The sequence below is a fragment of the Schistocerca gregaria genome, chromosome 1 (assembly GCF_023897955.1).
Source record: "Schistocerca gregaria isolate iqSchGreg1 chromosome 1, iqSchGreg1.2, whole genome shotgun sequence".
Taxonomy (NCBI): domain Eukaryota; kingdom Metazoa; phylum Arthropoda; class Insecta; order Orthoptera; family Acrididae; genus Schistocerca; species Schistocerca gregaria.
This window is the reverse complement of record NC_064920.1, coordinates 1037735818-1037753997: the sequence shown is the minus strand read 5'-3', so window position 1 is coordinate 1037753997 and position 18180 is coordinate 1037735818. Positions and strand designations below refer to the sequence as shown.

The window sequence follows — 18180 nt, the reverse complement described above, 5'->3', positions numbered from 1 at the left end:
GCCTGATACTGGGGAGAGGTGAACTTGCTTCCATGGCTGAACGCTAGCGGGCTCAGGGCATAAGGCACGACGCGGCCAGCTCGGATAGTTGACCGGTTCCAGCCAACCAGTTCCAACCAGCCAGCTCCGAATATGAGCAGTGCCACAGGCAATAGGTAAATCCCAAAGCTGGCACTTCAGATGGCTGTTGTTCAAATGGCCTTTGTGTAGGAGGCAGAACTCCAGGAAATGGCGGTGTGCCAGACAAGCTGAAAGATGGCTCCTTACAGCTCTTTGAGGTTCGCCACCAACTCACAATCAAGTATTAAAGAAAATCTGAATACGTCTGCTATCTCAGATAATTGAGGCGCACCCAATAACACAACAGTATTTCACACTGAATAAACATTTAAATCAAAGGCCTTTGAATTAACAATGTTTAACCGCTTCGTGTGACTTCACCTGATGATATTTCAGATTATGGCATTGCAGTAAACTTATCATCCCTGAAAGCTACATACCTCTATCTACTTTATTTATTGATTTACGACGTCTTTTAAGTGTTTTTCGTTATGCATGTGTAGTATCCACAAAAACACAATCCACATGACTACAGCATTAATATATTTTGTCAAACTTGTGTATTTATTTAAACAACAGTTTTGTAGTTCGCCAGTAACTTTCTTTATCCAGATGCTGATTACAAGTGCTATTAAGAAAACGTGCTAACTAAGAGTTGGTGATCCACATGTGTTATTGGACACCACAGAGAACCGTAAGGCACTTCTGTCAAGAAAGCGTATGTCGTTGTTGTTGTCTTCAGTCCAGATACTGGTTTGATGCAGCTCTCCATGCAACTCTGTCCTGTGCAAGTTCTACATCTCCGAATAATTACTGAAACCTACATCCTTCTGGATCTGCTTAGTGCATTCATCTCATGGTCTCCCTCTAACCACGCTTCCATCCTGTGCTAAATGGGTGATTCCGTGTTGCTTCAGAACGTATCCTATCAACAAACCTCTTCTTATAGTCAAGTTGTGCCACAAATTCTTCTTCTCCCTAATTCTGTTCAGTACCTCCTCAAAGTGCTAGAAATGTAGGTTTGCCTTTCTTTAATCTATCTTCTAAGATAAGTCGTAGGGTCAGTATTGCCTTGCGTGTTCCAGCATTGCTGTCTTTCCCAAGGTCGGCTCCTACCAGTTTTTACAGTCGTCTCTACAGAATTCGTGTTAGTATTTTGCAGCCATGACTTACTAAACTGATAGTTCGGTAATTTTCACATCTGTCAACATCAGGTTTTTTTGGTATTGGAATTATTATATTCTTGTTGAAGTCGGAGGGTACTTCACCTGTCTCATACAACTTGCTCACGAGAGGGTAGAATTTTGTCATGGCTGGCTCTTCCGAGGCTACCAGTTGTTTTAATGGGCATTGTTTCGACTTAGGTCTTTCTGTGCTCTGTCAAATTCTTCACGCAGTACCATATCTCCCATTTCATATTCATCTACGTCCTCTTCCATTTCCATAATATTTTCTTTAAGAACATCGCACTCGTATAGACCCTCTATATACTACTTCCACCTTTCGGCTTTCCCTTCTTTGCTTAGTACTAATTTTCCATCTGAACTATTGATATTCGTACAAGTTTTTTTTTCTCCAAAGGTCTCTTTAATTTTCCTGTAGACAGTATCTATCTTGCCCATAGTGATGTATCCCTCTAAATCCTTACATTTGTCCTCTAGCCATCGCTGCTTAGCCATTTTGCACTTCCTGTCGATCTCGTTTTTGTATTCCTTTTTGCCTACTTCATTTACTGCGTTTTTATATTTTCTCCTTTCATCAATTAAATTCAATATCTCTTCTTTTAACCAAGGATTTCTACTAGCCCTCGCTTTTTTACTTACTTGATCTTCTGCTGCCTTCACTATTTCATCTCTCATAGCTGCCCATTCTTCTTCTACTGTATTTCTTTCCCCTGTTCTTGTCAATCGTTCTCTAATGCTCTCTGCTTCTTTCAGTTTATCTAGGTCCCATCTCCTTAAATTCCTACCTTCTTGCAGTTTCTTCAGCTGTAATCTACTGTTCATAACCGATAAACTGTGGTCAGAGTCCACCTCTGACCCTGGCAATGTCTTACAATTTAAAACTTCGTCCTTAAATCTCTGTCTTAACATTGTATAATCTATCTGAAACCTTCTAGTATCTCCAGGCCGCTTCCATGTATACAACCTTCTCTAATGTTAGCTATGATTAGGTTATGCACTGTGAAAAGTTCTACCAGGCGGCTTCCTCTTTCATTCCTTACCCCTAGTCCATATTCACCTACTACTTTTTCTTCTCTTCTTTTTCTTACTATCCAATTCCAGTCCCCTATGACTATTAAATCTTCGTCTCCCTTAACCATCTTAATAATTTCTTGTATCGCATCATAAATTTCTTCACTGTCTTCATCATCTCCAGAGCTAGTTTTCGTATAAACGTGTACTACTGTGGTAGATATGGGATTCGTATCTACACTATGAGATCAAAAGTACCTGGACACCTGGCTGAAAATGACTTAGAAGTTCGTGGCGCCCTACATCGGTAATTGTGGAATTCAGTATGGTGTTAGGCCATCTCATCCTTGGCGATAGCTTCCAATCTCGCAGGCATACGTTCAGTCAGGTGCTGGAAGCTTCCTTGGGGAATGGCAGCCCATTCTTCACCGAGTGCTGCACTTAGGAGAGGTATCGATGTCGATCGGTGAGGCCTGGCACGAAGTCGGCGTTCCAAAACATCCCAAAGACTCTGTGCAGGCCAGTCCATTACAGGGATATTATTGTCGTGTAACCGCTTAGCCATAGGCCGTGCACTTGAACAGGTGCTCGATCTTGTTGAAAGATGCAATCGCTATCCCCGAATTGCTCTTCAGCAGTTGGAAGTAAGAACATGTTTAAAGCATCAATGTAGGTCTGAGATGTGATAGTGCTACGCAAACAACATGGGGTGCAAGCCCCCTCCATGAATAACACGACCACTCCATAACACCGCCGCCTCCGAATTTTACTGTTGGCACTACACATGCTGGCAGATACGTTCACCGGCCATTCGCGATATGCACACCCTACCATCGGATCGACACATTGTGTGCCGTGATTCGTCACTCCACAAAACGTTTCTTCACTGTTCAATCATCCAATGTTTACGTTCCTACACGAAGCGAGGCGTTGTTTGTCATTTACCGGCGTGATGTGTGGCTTACGAGCAGCTTCTCGATCACGAAATCCAAATTCTCTCACCTCCCGCCTAACTGTGATAGTGCTTGCAGTGGATTCTGCTGCAGTTTGGGATTCCTGCGTGATGGTCTGGATAAATGTCTGCCTATTACACATTACGACCCTTTCCAACCGTCGGTCACCTCTGTCAGCCAACAGATGTGATCCTCCTGTACCCTTTTGTGCTGTACGTGTCCCTTCACGTTTCCACTTCACTATCACATCGGAAACAGTGGATCTAGGGATGTTTAGGAGTGTGGAAATCTTGCGTACAGACGTATGACACAAGTGAAACACAATCGCCGGCCGCGGTGGTCTCGCGGTTCTAGGCGCTCAGTCCGCAGCCGCGCGACTGCTACGATCGCAGGTTCGAATCCTGCCTCGGGCATGGATGTGTGTGATGTCCTTAGGTTAGTTAGGTTTAAGTAGTTCTAAGTTCTAGGGGACTGATGACCACAGATGTTAAGTCCCATAGTGCTCAGAGCCCTTTGAACAATTTTTTGACACACAATCACCTGACTACTTTCGAAGTCAGTGAGCTACACGGAGCGACCCATTCTGCTTTCTCACGATGTCTAATGGCTACGGAGGTCGCTGACATGGAGTACCTGGCTGTAGGTGGCAGCACAATGCACCAAATACGAAAAACGTCTGTTTTTGAGAGTGTCCGGATACTTTTGATCACATAGTGTATATTGGCTACAATAATGCGTTCACTATGTGGTTCATAGTAGCTTATCCTCGTTCCTATTTTCTAATTCATTATTAAACCAAATGCTCGATTACCCCTAGTTGATTTTGTATTTATATCCATTCACCTGACTGGAAGTCTTGTTCCTCCTGCTACTGAACTTCACTAATTCCCACGATATATAACTTTAATATATCATTTTCCCTTTTTAAATATTGTAACCTGCCCGCCCAATTAAAAGATCTGACATTCTACGTTGCGGCCCGCAGAAAGCCAGTTTTGTTTCTTTTGATAACGACGTCCTCCTGAGTAGTCTCCGCCGGGAGATCCGGATGGTGTTCTAATTTTACCTCCAGAATATTTTACCCAAGAGGACGCCATCATCATTTAACCATACAGTAAAGCTGCATGCCTTCGGGATAAATTACGGCTGTAGTTGCCCCTTGCTTTCATCAAAAATGTTCAAATGTGTGTGAAATCTTTTGGGATTAACTGCTAGGGTAATCAGTCCCTAAGCTTACACACTACTTAACCTGAATTTTTCCTAAGGACAAACACACACACCCGTGCCCGAGGGAGGACTCGAACCTCCGCCGGGACCAGCCTTGCTTTCATCTGTTAGCATAACCAGCACAGCATGCCCGTTTTGATTGATGTTACAAGACCAGGTCAATCAATCATCTAGACTGTTGCCCCCGCAACTACTGAAAAAGCTGCTGCCCCTCTTCAAGGTCTCCATGTTTGTCTAGCCCCTCTCAAGAGATACTCCTCCGTTGTGGTTGCACCTACGGTACGGCTATCTGTATCTGTATCGCTGAGGCACGCAAGTCTCCCCACCAATAGCAAGGTCCATGCATGGTTCTTGGGGAGGGGGGGGGGGGGGGAGAAACCATATATAATTGTTTAAAAAATATTTTATGACAACCTGTTGTCATTTATCATGAGAACACTTGCACAAGAATAATTGCTTATTTAGTTATGAACCAACCTATTATTTATAATTAATGTAAATGATCTGAGTTAACCGCAATATTTATGACATATCTTTATTTATGTTTAGTTCGGGAAGTCTGTAGAGCTTCAGAACGGTATGCTTTTGATGGGGACGGATTTCAGACAATGGAAAAGTAAATAGTAGCGGAACATTAAAAATGTTCAAATGTGTGTGAAATCTTATGGAACTTAACTGCTAAGGTCATCAGTCCCTGAGCTTACACATTACTTAACCTCAATTATCCTAAGGACAAACACACACCGATGCCCAAGGCAGGACTCGAACCTCCGCCGGGACTGTAGTGGAATATCATGGGAGTCAAGTGGAGCCTGGGACGTTTGAAGTGAATAATTCAAGGGAGTGATTTGGGATACTTTTACACGAGTTTTGGAAGGAGCCAGACCTGGCTGTGGTAACAAATGGTATTCAATCGCTGAGGTGTTTCATTCTGGGCAGTGAATGGTCGCTGCAATACTTTAACCTTGAAGAGACTTAATATTTCGAGAGGTTTGAATGGCTTTAGAGAATGACTCTAAGTTTCCTGCTTGTATTATGCTACTGAAAATAGATGGACTATGGGTTACTATTCTGAACAACAGTAACAACAATAAACACTCAATAATCGTCCAAATTATAATGGAAATTACAAAAGCTAGAAAATCAAGAATGGTGAGGTGTTCTTGGCATTTTAATTGTTGTAATTTTTGCAACAGTTTGGACGATTATTCATTAAAGCAGTCAATTTCGAATAAAGTGGGAAGTCTGGGCGAAATACCCCCAGACTTCAAGAAGAATATAATTATTCCAATCCCAAAGAAAGCAGGTGTTGACAGATGTGAAAATTACAGAACTATCAGTTTAATAAGTCACAGCTGCAAAATAGTAACGCGAATTCTTTACTGACGAATGGAAAAACTGGTAGAGGTTTCCATCGGGGAAGATCAGTTTGGATTCCGTAGAAATGTTGGAACACGTGAGGCAATACTGACCTTACGACGCATGTTAGAAGAAAAATTAAGGAATGGCGAACCTACGTTTCTTGCATTTGTAGACTTAGAGAAAGCTATTGACAATGTTGACTGAAATACTCTCTTTCAAATTCTAAATGTGGCATGGGTAAAATACAGGGAGCGAAAGGCTATTTACGATTTGTACAGAAACCAGAGGGCAGTTATAAGAGTCGAGGGACATGAAAGAGAAGCAGCGGTTGGGAAGGGAGTGAGACAGGGTTGTAGCCTCTCCCCGATGTTTTTCAATATGTATATTGAGCAAGCAGTAAAGGAAACAAAAGAAAAATTCGGAGTAGGTATTAAAATCCATGGAGAAGAAATGAAAACTTTGAGGTTCGCCGATGACATTGTAATTCTGTCAAAGACAGCAAAGGACTTGGAAGAGCAGTTGAACAGAATGGACAGTGTCTTGAAAAAAAGATATAAGATGAACATGAACAAAAGCAAAACGAGGATAATGGAATGTAGTCGAATTAAGTCAGGTCACGTTGAGGGAATTACATAAGGAAATGAGACACTTAAAGTAGTAAAGGAGTTTTGCTATTTGGGGAGAAAAATAACTGACGATGGTCGAAGTAGAGAGGATATAAAATGTAGACTGGCAATGGCAAGGAAAGCGTTTCTGAAGAAGAGAAATTTGTTAACATCGAGTATAGATTTAAGTGTCAAGAAGTCGTTTTTGAAAGTAATTGTATGGAGTGTAGCGATGTATGGAAGTGAAACGTGGACGATAAATAGTTTGGACAAGAAGAGAATAGAAGCTTTCGAAATGTGGTGCTAGAGAAGAATGCTGAAGATTAGATGGGTAGATCACATAACTAATGATGAGGTATTGAATAGAATTGGGGAGAAGAGACGTTTGTGACACAACTTGACTGAGGAAGGGATCGGTTGGTAGGACATGCTCTGAGGCATGAAGGGATCACAAATTAGGTATTGGAGGGCAGATTGGAGGGTAAAAATCGTGGAGGAAGACCAAGAGATGAATACACTAAACAGATTCAGATGGATGTAGGTTGCAGTAAGTACTGGGAGATGAAGAAGCTTGTACAGGACAGAGTAGCATGGAGAGCTGGATCAAACTAGTCTCTGGACTGAAGACCACAACAACAACAACATCTGTCCTTGAGCCTGTCAGATGTGACACAGTAGCCTTACTGCTGCTGTATAGGCAGAATATTCATTTGCTAAACAAACGACTTATCCTCCAAAATTTTTACTGCCGCCATCGACTCAGATGAAATCCAGATAGGTAGACGGTACAGATGAGGCTCTGAGGCACAAACGATGCCAAACTCGTCGTCGACAGAGATGAGCACCTGCGATTTCAGGCGACCTCTGAGTCCGACAAAGGCGCGTGTCCGGACCCGCGCCGGCGCCGGCTGGTGTCGAGCTGCGCGGCGGCTATCGCCAATGGGCCACTTATTTACTTAAGGCCGGAGCCGCGGCCAGGCGCCGCCGCCTGCCCGCCGGCCAGTGCCCCGCTGGACTCCGCGTCAGCCGCCGAGCTGCACCGGCAACGCCTGCTCCACGCGGACCCAACCTCCGGCGGCGCCGCAGCAGTGCTGCTCCCCAGCCAGGCAGCGCCGTGCCGCGCGCAGTGCGACGCACGAACCGTCAGGTGAGGAGACGCCAACTGCCGCGTGCGGCACAGTACGTGCTATTGAATGGCCGAGAGTGGCCGAGCGGTTCTAGGAACTACAGTCTGGAATCGCGCGACTGCTACGGTCGCAGGTTCGAATCCTGTCTCCGGCATGGATGTGTGTGATGTCCTTAAGTTAGTTAGGTTTAAGTAGTTCTACGTTCTAGGGAACTGATGACTAAAGACGTTAAGTCCCATAGTGCTAAGAGCCATCTGAACCATTTGAATGACCGAATAGTCGCACGCATTATACACTGAAGGGCCAAAGAAACTCGCACGCCTGCCTGTGTACGACCCGCGCGACCTCGCAGAAGTGCCGCAACATAACGTGGCATGGGCTCGATTAATATCTGAAGTAGTGCTGGAGGTATCTGAAACCATGAATCCTGCAGGGCTGTCCACAAATCCGCAAGACTACGAGGGGGTGGAGATCTCTTCTGCAGAGCACGTTGCAGTGCATCCCATATATGCTCAAAACTGTTCATGTATGGGGAGTTTGGTGGCCAGTGGAAGTGTTTAAACTCGGAAGAGTGTTCCTGGAGCCACTCTGTAGCAATCCTGGACGTGTAGGGTGTCGCATTGTCATGCTGGAATCCGTCGGGCTGCACAATGGACATGAACCGATGCAGGTGATCAGACAGGAAGCTTACGTACGTGTCATCTGTCAGAGTCGTATCTAGACGTATCAGGGGTCTCATATCACTCCAGGTGCACACGCCGCACATCATTAGAGAGCCTCCACCAGCTTGAACAGTCCCCTGCTGACAAAAAAATGTGTGTGAATTCTTATGGGAGTTAACTGCTAAGGTCATCAGTCCTTAAGCTTACACACTACTTAACCTAAATTATCCTAAGGACAAACACACACACCAATGCCCGAGGGAGGACTCGAACCTCCGCCGGGATCAGCCGCACAGTCCATGACTGCAGCGCCTGAGACCGCGGCTAATCCCGCGCGGCTCCCCTGCTGACATGCAGGTTCCATTGATTCAAAAATAGTTCAAATGTCTCTGAGCACTATGGGACTTAATGCTGTGGTCATCAGTCCCCTAGACTTAGAACTTATTAAACCTAACTAACCTAAGGACATCACGCACATCCATGCCAAAGGCAGGATTCGAACCTGCAGCGGTCGCGCGGTTCCAGACTGTAGCGCCTAGAACCGCTCGGCCACTCAGGCCGGCTCCATTGATTCATCAGGTTGTCTCCATACCCGTACACGTCCTTTCGCTCAATACACTTTGAAACGCGACTCGTCCGACCTGGCAACATGTTTCCACTCATCAACAGTCCAATGTCGGTGTTGACGGGCCCAGACGAGGCGTCAAGCTTCGTGAGGTGCAGTCGTCAAGGTTACACAAGTGGCCCTTCGGCTCCAAATCCCATATCGATGATTTTTCGTTGAATGGTTCGCACGCTGACACTTGTTGATGATCCAGCTTTGAAATATGCAGCAACTTGCCGTTGTCCCAGGATCTTTTTCTGGCAACAGCGATGTCGGAGATTTGATGTTTTAGAGGATTCCTGATATTCACCATACACTCGTGAAATGGTCGTACGGGAAAATCCCCACTTTATCGCTACCTCGGAGATTCTGTGCCCCATCGCTCGAGCGCCGACCATAACATTAGGTTCAAACTCACTTAAATCTTGGTAACCTAACATTGTAGCAGTAGTAACCGATCTAATAATTTCGCCAGACACATGTTGTCTTATACAGGCGTTGCTGACCTCAGTGCCGTATTCTGCCAGCTTAGATTGTTTTTCAATACGCATGACTGTACCAGTTTCTTTGGCGCTTCAATGTATATAGGGTGATTCAGATGCACCTATCTATGGCTTTTATGCAACCCAGAACGCCTTCAGAAACCAGGCGCAAATTTTCATACTTTCTCGGTCGCTATTTTCAAACTATTAGTCCTACAAGTAAAATGAAAGGGGCCTTTTGCAGGAAATTTAACGTAGTTAAATTTTGTACTGGGTCACGTTTTCCCTAGAGGCCACAGTTTACGAACTACAAAAATATAGGTTTTCGTATCACATATGGTTCTTTGTCTGCCCATCTGTCCGTCCTTCTCTCCAACTGTAAGATCCCTTTTTCCCACTTTAGTGGGATACCTATACCATTTAGCGTATAGGTATCAGGTGAAATGTAGGTCCCTTCGCTGAATAAATAAGTTTAAGCTTCCAAGTAAAAAAATAAATCCATGTATGTCACACACTACGCTGCTCACAAACTAACCCATTAAAACATATAGAGGAACAATCTACGTACATGTCGTCCTCGTGGTGCAGAGGTAAAGCACATACTTGGAAATCGAGAGTTAGCGGGGTAGAATCTCGGTCGGATTACGGATTTTCCAGTCTTCTTTATAACTAGATTTCCCCTCTGAATGGTGCGAGTAGTCGCCTGAAACATTACATGTTTGGATTCCAAGATAAACTGTAGGTTTGCACCAGGCGAGCCACACGAAATTATTATCACTATTATGCAGGGGAAGTGCTCATGTGTGTGTGTGTGTGTGTGTGTGTGTGTGTGTGTGTGTGTGAGTGAGTGTGTATGTGTGTGTGTGTGTGTGCGCGCGCGCGCACCGTCTATTTCATAAGAAGACTCTTTGATCGGAAGCTTACTTGCTTAGCAGCCCTTTTGCTGTGCGTGTCTGCTTCTCAGCATCTCTAGCGTATGGTGAGTAACAATCTACCCATTTCATAATTTGTCGTTATTCTATTCTGTATTTTCCATTGTTTGATTTTATTATTATTATTATCTATGTATATAATTAAGTTTGTACGGAACCCTCATAGCGCGAGTACTACTTGCATTTGTCCGGTTTATTTTTATAGGTAGGGTTGCCTGGTCCAGAAATAGAATAGCCGGATTTGGCGTTATACTTAGCGGACATTTTTTCCATAAAAGCTGGATTGCTCAGTTTAAACAGAAACAGAATCAGTTCGGTATTTTCAAACGTTATTAATAATCGTTACCGTCAGTTTTTTACGAGATCAATATTAAAGGTTCTTAAAACGTGCTAGGCAGCACAAAAAAGATAGAAAACTCTTTCTGCTTTCTGGGTAAAGTTCGATAGCTTTGTACAGAGAAGTGCCGAGAAAAGTTGTGAGGGATGCAAAAGACTCATCGGGATTTGACAGCCATGTTAGAAAGCTGCTACGAAAACAAAAAATGCTTCACTGCAAATTTAAAAAAATTAATTTAAAGTTTGTGTTATGTTTCTATTCTAACACAGTACTGAGGTCATCGGTCTTTAGGTTTACACACTACTTAATGTAACTTAAACTAACTTACGCTAAGGACACCACACACACTCATCCCCGAGGGAGGACGTGAACCTCCGACGGGGGAAGCCGCGCGAACCATGGCAAGGCGCCCTTGGCCGCACGGCTATCCCGAGCGGCAGGCAAATATAAGCGTAACCAAAGCCTCACACACACACACACACACACACACACTCACACTCACACACACACACACACACAAAAGCTATGCGAAGTCAAAATTACCGTAAGGAGAGCCTTCCGCGAAGCGTTCAGCTAATTCGGAAGTAAAATTTTGTCTACAAACTTCATGGAAAATACTAAGAAGTTTTGTTCTGATCTTAAATCAGTAAACGGATAGAAGCCATTTGACCAGACACTTCACCATAGTGACACTGAAACGGAGGACGATACGGTAAAGGCCGAAATACTAAACGTCTTCTTCCAAAGCTGTTTCACACAAGGAGATGGCGTTTTAGTATCTCCTTTAAGTCGTTGCAACAACGACAAAATGGCTGACGTCGGAATCAGTGACCATGGGGATGAAAGGCGGCTGGAATCCTGGCCACTGCACCTGACAGAATTTTAATACAGATTTACATAGAATATGCGAAACAACTGGCCCCTATTCTAGCATCAGCGAAGTTTTCCTGATGATTTGATAAAGCACAAGTTGTTCCCATTCTGAGGAAGGGTCTTCGTGGAGAAGCGAGAAATTATGGGGCTATCTATCTGACATCGTCCTGTTGTAGAACTTTGTAGCATGTTATTTACTTGCGTGCTATGACATTTCTGGAGCCCGAAAATTTCCACTGTAGGAATCAACTTGGATTCTGAAAACAAAGACTGTGTGAAAACCAGCTCGCTCTGTTCATCCACGAGACCCAAAAGGCGGTAGATACATGTGTCCAGAAAGGTGCCGTGATACTTGACTCCTGTAAGGCGTCCGTTACAGTTCCACACTGCCGCCTAACGAATGTGACTGGACATAAGAGTTTACAGCAAATGGAACAAGCTATGTCATTCTCAAAGAAGAGAAATCTTCAGACATAAAAGTAACTTCGGGCGTACCCCAAGGGAGTGTTCTAGGACCATTACTTTTCACAATCTACACTACTGGCCATTTAAATTGCTACACCAAGAAGAAATGCAGATGATAAACAGGTATTCATTGGACAAATATATTATGCTAAAACTGGCATGTGATTACATTTTCAACAATTTCGGTGCATAGATCCTGATAAATCACTATCAAGAATAGTCACCTCTGACCGTAATAACGGCCTTGATACGCCTGGGCATTGCGTCAAATAAAGATTGGATGACGTGTACAGGTACAGGTGCCCATGCAGCTTCAACAAGATACCACAGTTCATCAAGAGTAGTGACACAAGCATTGTGACGAGCCAGTAGCTCGGCCGCCATTGACCAGACGTTTCCAATTGGTGAGAGATCTGAAGAATGTACTAGCCAGGGCAGCAGTCGAACATTTTCTGTATCCAGAAAGACCCGCACAGGACCTGCAACACGCGGTCGTGTATTATCCTGCTGAAATGTAGGGTTTCGCAGGGATCGAATGAAGGGCAGAGCCACGGGTCGTAATACATCTGAAATATAACGTCCCTGTTCAAAGTGCCGTCAATGCGAACAAGAGGTGATCGAGACCTGTAACCAATGGCACCCCATACCATCACGCCGGTTGATATTCCAGTATGGCGATGACGAATACACGCTTCCAATATGAGTTCACTGCGATGTCGCCAAACTCGGATGCGACCATCATGATGCTGTAAACAGAACCTGGATTCATCCGAAAAAATTATTTTTTGCCATTCGTGCACCCACACCATCGCAGGCGCTCCTGTCTGTGATGGAGCGTCAAGGGTAACTGCAGCCATGATCTCCGAGCTGATAGTTCATGCTGCTGCCATCGTCGTCGAACTGTTCGTGCAGAAGGTTGTTGTCTTACAAACGTCCCCACCTGTTGACTCAGGGATCGAGACGTGGCTGCACGATCCGTTACAGCCATGCGTCATCTCGACTGCTAGTGATACGAGGCCGTTGATATCCAGCACGGCGTTCCGTATTACCCTCCCGAACCCCGATTACATCGTCTGCTAACAGTCATTGGATCTCGACCAACGTGAGCCGCAATCTCGCGATACCATAAACCGCAATCACGATAGGCTACAATCCGATCTTTATCAAAGTCGGAAACATGATGGTACGCATTTCTTCTTCTTACACAAGGCATCACAACAACGCTTCACCAGGCAACGCCGGTCAACTACTGTTTGTGTTTGAGAAATCGGTTGGAAACTTTCCTGATGTGAGCACGTTGAAAGTGTCGCCACCGGAGCCAACCTGTGTGAATGCTCTGAAAAGGTAATCATTTGCATATCACAGTATCTGCTTCCTGTCGGTTAGATTTCGCGTCCGGAGCACGTCATCTTCGTGGTGCAGCAATTTTAATGGCCAGTAGTGTATATATAAATAACAGACGACGTCGGAAGTTCCTTCAGGCTTTTTACGAATGATGCTGTTGTGTACGGAAAGGTCACAGCGCTAGAAAATTGTAGTGAAATGCAGTACTTGCAGAAGATCGACGTTTGGGAGTCACAGTTGATCCTCACCACAAACGAATGTGACGTACTGCGAGTAGACAGAAAGACTCATTATTGTTTAGTTACACGATTGTAGGCCAATCACCGGAAGCAGTTACTTCCACAAGATATTTAGGAGTATGTCTACCGAGCGATTTAAAGTGCAATGACCACATAAAACTAATACCAAGAAAGGCGCAAGACATACTGAGTTTCCCTGCAAGAAACCTCAGGAAATGTAGTCCGTCAACAAAAAAGGTAGCTTACAGTAGCTTCATTTGAGCAATACGTGATTATTGCTCTTCGGTATGGGATCCATACCAGAAACGATTGATAGGAGAAACAGAGAAGGTCCTAGGAATGGCAGCGCGTTCCGTTCTTTTAGTAAGCACGAAAGCGTCAAGAATGTGATCGACCATTTCCAGTGGCAGACACTGCAACAGAGTCGTTCTGCATCACGCCATGGTCTACTGTTAAAATTTTTAGACGTGTACGTTACTAGAACAGTCAACAATCATACCGATTCCTCCTAGTTTACCTCATGAAAAGGCTATCGAGACGAAATTAGAGAGATTCAAGTCCAATAGTACAGTTATAGGCAACTGTTCTTCCCACGAACCATTCGCGACTGCAACAGGAAAGACAAGGAGGGGGAGAGTGGGAGTGATACTGGTATACAGAACATCCTCCACAACAAACCGACGTTATAATTTTTAACTACACCTCAGCAACTGCATCTTCAGTTTATTGCGTTCACTTGTCCTTTGGGCGTTTGTGAAGGAGAACTGCCTTTCGACGTTGACATTAAGGCCAGGAATTGCCAAGTAATATTGTGCTAATTGTAATAAATTCGAAAGAAATTGTTATTATGCACTTGCGTGTCTCAACACGGATAGGTTTGCCGTGCGAGCGTGGTGGGGTGGGGGTTTGGATCGTCTGATGGGCACATTTTACTTTGCCTCGCTCGTTCTGCTTCTAGCATGGTTCTGGCGTTGTGTATAAGACTCGTTCGGCCAACTAAGGAAAACATATAACACAGTTACAAGAACAGAATTGGTTCGTTTAACTTTATATGGTCTTATAATATGTCTCCTTATTCCTCCTTGTACATATTCCTCGCGCTTACGTCATTAACACGGATGGCACACTGGACTCGCATTCGGGAGGACGACGGTTCAATCCCGTGTCCGGCCATCCTGATTTAGGTTTTCCGTGATTTCCCTAAATCGCCCCAGGAAAATGCCGGGATGGTTCCGTTGAAAGGGCACGGCCGACTTCCTTCCCTAATCCAATGAGACCGATGACGTAGCTGTTTGGTCTCTTCCCCCAAACAGTCCAGTCCAATTAACTTGAAACAGGCCTTTGTTGAGCGTCCTCTATTTCACAGAAAAAAGCAAAAAAAAAGAATCCAGACAGACCGGATTTTAAGGTATTTGGTTCAACATGACCGTAAAAACCACGAATATGTCGGCTAAAACCCGATGCCAGCAGACTTACGTACAGGACGAAGGCTTGTTGAGACGTTAAATCGGGGGATGACTCTATCACCAAACTATTCACTTTCAAAATGAATTATTTCGTTAGATGTGTGCAAGTGGCGCCATCCTATTGCCATCAACAGTAACGTACACTGCCTCGAGAAGCAAACTGAACTGTGTAATGATGCCTTAGCACATAACGCTGTTCACTGTATATTCAAAGAAATTAGCATTTATTCTTCGACGAGACAATACGGCACACTACACCCCAATTTTATGAAAGGGCAAGGTGTTTTCATGAAATGTATGTAGATTTCCGGTTGATCAAATTCTTGTGTTTTGACTATTCAAGTATCCACCAAGCTAAAACGGCGCCTCATCAGTGAAGAAAACACGGCCCAATTGTGCGATAACATGAATGTCAATAAGTGATCGAAACCGTGTACAGTGCGCTAGACACTATTCCAGGCGCCTTCAATTGCTGCACAATACGAAAAGGATGTGCACGGAATTTCAGCTTCTGCATCGTTTTCTGAGCACATTGCCCCCTTCCTGTCGACAACTCATACTTATTACCGGAAACGGGCGATTAATCTCGTTGTTGTTGAACAGTTCGGCACTGTGCCATCTGGATGTTCCCGACGTAATGCGTTTACGACACGTACGTACGAATTACTGCCAAAATGATGTTCAGTCATAAGAACTCGTTGCTGTTGTGAGAACGGTATGCAGAGTGAGTTTTTTTATCTTGAGAGGACAAAATGTCTCAAGAACCACGTACCGTACTAAAAAATGGAGAAATACATTTTCAACATTTGTAAAAATGCTGTCCGGTGATACCAATGTTAACCATCCTGCCCCATCCTTTTGGGCTGTGGCAGTAGACAACTTCGAAATCTTTAATAGGAATATACCATCTTTACTGCAAAACTGGATTCTACTGGAAGAAATATGTAACTTCTGTGTGTAACACTTTTGTCGTTGCACGTTAGGCGGCGCTGTAATATACAAATGACACAATTGAGTAGCAAAACGGTATTATCTCGAGAAAAAGGGATTGGATTGAAAACATAAAAACAGATACGTGTGGCAAACGACTCAAGATTTTGCAGTTTTCTCCTCGTACCTGTTCGTAAACAATCGTTCATTCATCCATTCATTATTTGACTTTATATTATTGCGTGCACTAAGTCCCTTATTTCTTAAATATGTACCTTCGTAACCTGCTTGCGTTATTAGTTAGAACCAGGCTATTGCGATAGAAGAGAAAGTTGAAAGTGTTTACATGTATGGAAAAAGTGGCAGGAATGTCAATAATGCTGTGACCCATTATGCTTCACGTTTTCCAGACAGGATGCAATCACGCGCTTCTTCTTGTCAGGTTATTTGACAGTTATCCATCGAGTAAACTGTACACTCGCGAAAAAGGAAACGTCGAAGAACAGTTGCTGAAGACACTCATAAAACAGCGACATTAGCCATATGAGCACTAGGCAGTTAAGTCGAGGATCAATAATTCGTCAAAGCAATGTTTGCCGATTAACTTTTTATACCTGTTTGCCGAATTTTGAAACATGGTAAATATCATTCATCAGTAATTTCATGCGGTTATTTCCAGAAGAGAGTAACATTTTGTCAGTGGTTGCTTCACCCTTTACAGGGGACCACGATTTCTTTGTTCTCTGACGAATCGACCTTCACAAACCACGGTACGATTAATCGACACAACAGGCAATATTGCAACGCGGAAAATCAACATTGGTTACGCGAAGTAGAACTTCAGTGTCCGTGAAATGTGAAATTTTCGTGTGGAATAACTGCTGAATGACTCATTACTACATTCTTCACCGATGACACCTTAAAAAGTGATAAATGTCGAATACTCTTGGAGGTCGATTTCCACTGTTGATTGTAGGCATTCGATTGGACTTGCGACAAAGAATGTGGTTTCAACATGATGGTTGTCCAGCACATTATTCTGTGGCAGCACGGGAAGTATTAAATAGCGTGTACAATCGTCGGCGGACCGGAAGGGGCGGTCCAGAACTAAAAAATGGTTCAAATGGCTCTGAGCACTATGGGACTTAACTTCTTCGGTCATCAGTCCCCTAGAACTTAGAACTACTTAAACCTAACTAACCTAAGGACATCACACAAATCCATGCCCTAGGCAGTCTTCGAAGCTGCGACCGTAGCAGTCGCGCGGTTCCGGACTATGCGCCTAGAACCGCTAGACCACAGCGGCCAGCAGAACTTAGAACTAATTAAACCTAACTAACCTAAGGACATCACACACATCCATGCCCGTAGCGGTCGCTCGGTTCCCGACTGTAGCGCCTAGAACCGCACGGCCACTCCGGCCGGCTATAATAAAGTGCCAGCTACGTGCGATAGCATGATTCAGGGCATAACCAATGCATGTAAACTGATTACATCGGAACCAGTGCTCAGTTCTGTCGAATCATTCCGTGTGCGGCTAAGTAAGTGCATCGAAGTCGGCGGCGATATTTTTGTCCACTTACTGTGAAATAATTCTTATAAACAAGCCCCTCGTTGATGAGATGTGAGAGAACACATCTCAAACAAGCTTTTTGACAGTTACTGAACACGTCTTGTTTTCTTTTTTGAGCGAAGGCATTTTTCTCGAGATAACTCAGTTTTGTATTTTGTCGATTACAGCGCCATCTATAACGCAAAGAGAAGAGTCCTAATGCAAAAGATGCCTATTTTTTCCCGTAGGATCAGAATAAAAATCACATGCTCCTATTTAAGGTTTTAAAGACGTCCACAACCCAGTCCTTTGGGAAAGGCACGGAATTAAATAAGTATCACCACGTAGTATTTTTATAAATACTGAGCACGTTTTTTTACGGTTTTTAATCCGATAGGTAGTTTTTGAGATATGTTGGCAGTGGTTGATGGAACGAATGGATTCCGAGTTCCATTTCTTTTCATGCGCGTGAGTTCTCGATTGCACTGTAGACGCAATGTTGCTTTTATTGTCAACAACTGCCACGTCCTGCAAACGTATTCCAAGAGCAGCGAACAGGAGAGTGCGTGAAGTGATGCTACTCCACGATAATGCCTGCCCGCTGACAAAAAACACTGTAGGGAATTCGGTTGGTAAGTTATTCCAGACTCACCTTACTGCTTGATATTGTGCACTCAGATTTTCACCTTTTCAGCTCACTTTGGAACAACCTTCAACGAACTTCTTTCGCCAATGAAAATGTGCTCCGAATGTGGATCGACGGGT

General features: G+C 44.0%; 1 protein-coding gene across 2 annotated transcripts in view; it reads left to right on the top strand.

Annotated features, from left to right (window-relative positions):
• Nucleotides 1-7356: 7356 nt before the first annotated feature.
• The window catches only part of LOC126279638 (solute carrier organic anion transporter family member 74D-like), a 199187-nt gene continuing 188363 nt past the window's right edge, over nucleotides 7357-18180 (top strand). The window contains exon 1 of one of the 2 annotated variants that reach the window (XM_049979694.1): nucleotides 7357-7549. The gene's annotated coding sequence lies outside the window, so the exon portion shown is untranslated. Of the gene's footprint in view, nucleotides 7550-10200; nucleotides 10257-18180 lie in introns of those variants that run through there. The other variant, XM_049979695.1, reaches the window with a different exon arrangement.